This window comes from Callospermophilus lateralis, chromosome 4 (genome assembly GCF_048772815.1).
Source record: "Callospermophilus lateralis isolate mCalLat2 chromosome 4, mCalLat2.hap1, whole genome shotgun sequence".
Taxonomy (NCBI): Eukaryota; Metazoa; Chordata; class Mammalia; order Rodentia; family Sciuridae; genus Callospermophilus; species Callospermophilus lateralis.
Genome location: NC_135308.1, coordinates 12,856,034 through 12,859,878, shown reverse-complemented (window position 1 = coordinate 12,859,878; position 3,845 = coordinate 12,856,034).

Below are 3,845 nucleotides of genomic sequence, written 5' to 3'. Positions count from 1 at the left end.
TTGTCTGTTTTTGAACTTTATTTTTAAAGAATTGCCTACTATTTCATGACCAGCTTCCTCGGTCAACATTGTGTTGGTGAGAGTCCCTGATGTTTTTGTCCACAGTGGGGTGTCATTCATTCTTATTGCTATGTAGCATTCCACTGTATGAATACTACAATTTATTGATCCATTCTGCTATGGATGGACATTTGGGTTATTTCCAGCTTGGGACAATTGTAAATTGTGCTGCCGTGAGCATTTTTTGTGTATGTCTTTTGGCCCACAAAGTATGCACTTTGGCTGGGTGTACGGTAGGACTAGAATTGTGGGGCCATGGGTCATGTGTTTGTTCAGCTCTAGGAAACACTGATAGAGAATCTTTCCAATTGCTTGTATCAGTGTCAATTTTCCAAACCAGATCAAAATTGTTTCTCCTGATTATGTTCACCAACACCCTGATTTTTGATAAAACTTCCTGGGTGGGTAGATTTCTTAGGAAAACCTGCTACCATAGTACCAATTCCACTAAAATCTGCTAATTCTGTTATCTAGACAAATTTTGTGAATTAGCACATACCAGCTAAATTGAGAAGGATGGGTTTATTATGTCAAGTGGGACTCTGGAAATTAACAGAGCAGAATTAGAACTTCACAGCTGGTGTGTGATTGGAGCTTTTATTTAAGGAAAAGTTACCATCCATTCTATTCAGCACAGTCCTATGGGAAGTCTCAAGTGTTGGTCCTCCATCCTCCTGCACAGCAGACCAAGGTTCAGTCTGGAAGCCCAGAGAAGAGAAAGTGGCTGTGCTCTGAGACAGGCTCATCCCTACCATCCTGCATTTCTGAAGGGACTTTGGAGACGGTCAACCCAGCATTTGTCCTTGGCTAAACTTTCTCCTTCACTTGCTGGTGCCAACTGAGCCCCAACTCTGTCATTTGGTAACTCAAGGCATCTTTGCTCATCTTTCCCTTATACATTCACAACTGTCCTCCAGTAACTGTTGAGACAGGGGCCCAGCCTTGACTGAGAGACATGCCACTCATAACTGGATGCTCTGGGCAGAGAAAACAAACATGAAACTCACATGGAAACGTGAAACTCACATGGCAAATCACAATGGCCGGGGTTCCAAACCTCCAGCCAGCTGCTTTCTCACAAGGGCAACTCTGGGAAGCAGCAGGTATTTATTTACTCAATTCTGTCTCCAAGTCACGTTTCTGATTTCTGTGCTATATCATCTCCATTCTCCCAAAGAGCATCTCTTCTCTCAATGGTCTGCTTGAGGCCCTGAAAATAGGGTACCCAAGCTTCCCGGGGGATGGTGCTCTCTCAACAATGACATGGAAGCTCTGTGTAAAGCCACCAGGAGAACCTGGCCAGTGTGGCCATGTGCTGACACGCAGCACCAACTGAACTTGGCCAGAGTGGGGGGACTGATGACTATTGATTTTCACAGAGGCATATGGACTATGACTAATGACGGCAATAGAGGAGTCTTATCAGCCTCAGAGTTTATGTCAAAGGTGAGAGAGTAAAAGTTTGGATGTCACACCTGGGCTTTTATCTCAGTTCTGTCACCAATCATGTTGATGTCCATGAACAAATTATTTTACTTTGAATTTCTTGCTGCCCTGTAAGATGGGACTCAGAGATGATATCATTTTTAAAGTCTCTTCCAGGTCCCCTGCTTTGTAATTCATGTTATCCTAAAAACTTAGCATCCAAATTAGTATTTGTGATATAGACTTTGTAATACAAGAAAAGATCACTTTTTTTCCTTGCTTCTCCACAAACTGGGCTCAGAACTTCCAGATTCTGAGTTATAACATGTTTTTTTAAATTTCCTGGAAATTATGAATGTCTGCGATATTTTAGTGCTATTATACAGGAATAAGGAGCTCTTTTCTGAAGAAGATCCTAGCCATTTAATAACACTTATTCAGCATGTGTCCTTAAGAAACTTGGTTTGTAAAGGGAGCTGTTAAGGCATAGGTACCTGCACTGTAATATAGAGTGTAAGGTCATGAGAGCCGTTGAGAGGCCGGGAAGAGCACCAGGGCTTGTCCCCCTTCTAAGGGGTCAGACTACATGATAGGCGCCATCTGGGCTGGGAAATGAATTTTAAGCTCCATTTCGACCTGGAAATCTTCCCATTGAAGAGGAGATGGTTTGGGGAAGGCCAAGCAAGGGCTCGCTAGAATTAGGGGCCTATGTCCTGACTTTGTTAGGACAGTTCAGCTTATGCCTTCTGTCCTGAAATAAGTATGGACAATGCCACTTATCCCTCTCAAAATGGGTTTCACTTTTTAGACGTGAAGATCCATAGTTAAGATGTGAAGATCTAAGTGAGGCTATTGCAGAGGCTGCAATGGCACATGGCTAATAAAATCTGCAAGGCAGAAAAAGACAGTCAGGAGGAACCAAGCCTACCAGATGGTTGGTAAAAAGGAAGTAAAATTCAAGGAGAAAATGGTGTTGGGAAGAGTTGGTGATTGTGAAAGAAACTTACAAATTTAGATCAGAAAGACTGAGCTGGAGGGGGTCCTGCCATCACTGAATCTAAACCCAGATCATCATTTCACAGATAAAAGGACGAGGGCAAGAAAGATAGGAACGGAACTCAGGCCACAAGGAGCCCTTGCCACCACCTCACTGCGCTGAGTTATCGGCATTCCCCCCAGTTCATGCCCACCCAGAACCTGTGAGGCCATCTTGTTTGGACATAATTAAGTCCAAGTGAGATCCATACTGGTTTGCTCACACTGGCAGGCCCTAACGCCAATATGACAGTTGTTCTTATAAGGGGGGAGAAATTCAGACAGACACACAGGGAGAATGGCACATAGGCAGGCAGGCAGGGATTGGAGAGATGTGTCCACAAGCTAAAGAATGTCAAGAACTGCTGGGAGCCACCAGAAGCTGGAAAACGCAAGAAAGATCTTCCACAACGGATCTCAGAGTGTGGCCCTGCTGATACCTTGACCCTGGACTTCTAACCTACAGAACTGCAAGACAATACACTTCTGTTTTTTTAAGCCATCTGGCTTATGGTATTTTGTTATGGCGGCACCAGGACGTGAATACCTTAGTTTTGGTTGGTAGAATATCCAGATAGTGCTGTTGTGGATGCATATGAACCTGTGGAACCGAGCTTAGAGAGAAATGAGAGAGGGATGCACAGGGAAGGGAGGAAAGAAGTTCCAAGGACAGTGTGGGAAGGATGGAGAGATGCAGGAGGCAGAAGGGCAGGAAGCAAAAGCCGAGATGAGGGAGGAATTCAAGAGGAGGAGGGTGGGAGCTGCCCACTGATTTGGCATTGAGGTCATTGTTGACCTTTGTAGGATGCCTGTGGAAAATTACAGGGGTTAGACACCATCCTATAAATGCTTAAAGACTGAGCGTTTGTAAGGAGAGGTGGGGAGATGACTCTCCCAGGGACTTCAGGATGGAGGAGAAAAATAGGCCAGAGCTTAAGGTGTGGATAGGGAAGAGGGATTTTATTAGGCGATGGAGGCACTGAGTATATTTGTGGAAATAGGTGAAGTGATGGAAAAATTACAGATGTCAGCTGTTGTGGTGGGCAGACAACCAATGGCCTTCCGCCCACTCACACTGATGTACACATAGAGCACACTCCAGCCAGTATCTCTCTAGTGCTTTGCTTCTTTGGACTCAGCCTTCCTCTGTCACTCCCTCTGGCCCACTCTGGGCTTTGGGCCATCTGCTAGGAGGCAGGCTCTGGAGTGAGAGGTTCACCGCAGTGCAAAGACAGTGACCCTTCCACAGAGTGCGGAGAGAGCTGGTAACTTTGGGTCATGGAGGATAGTGCAGGAGTCCCCAGAAGAGGAGCAAGGGGCCTGTA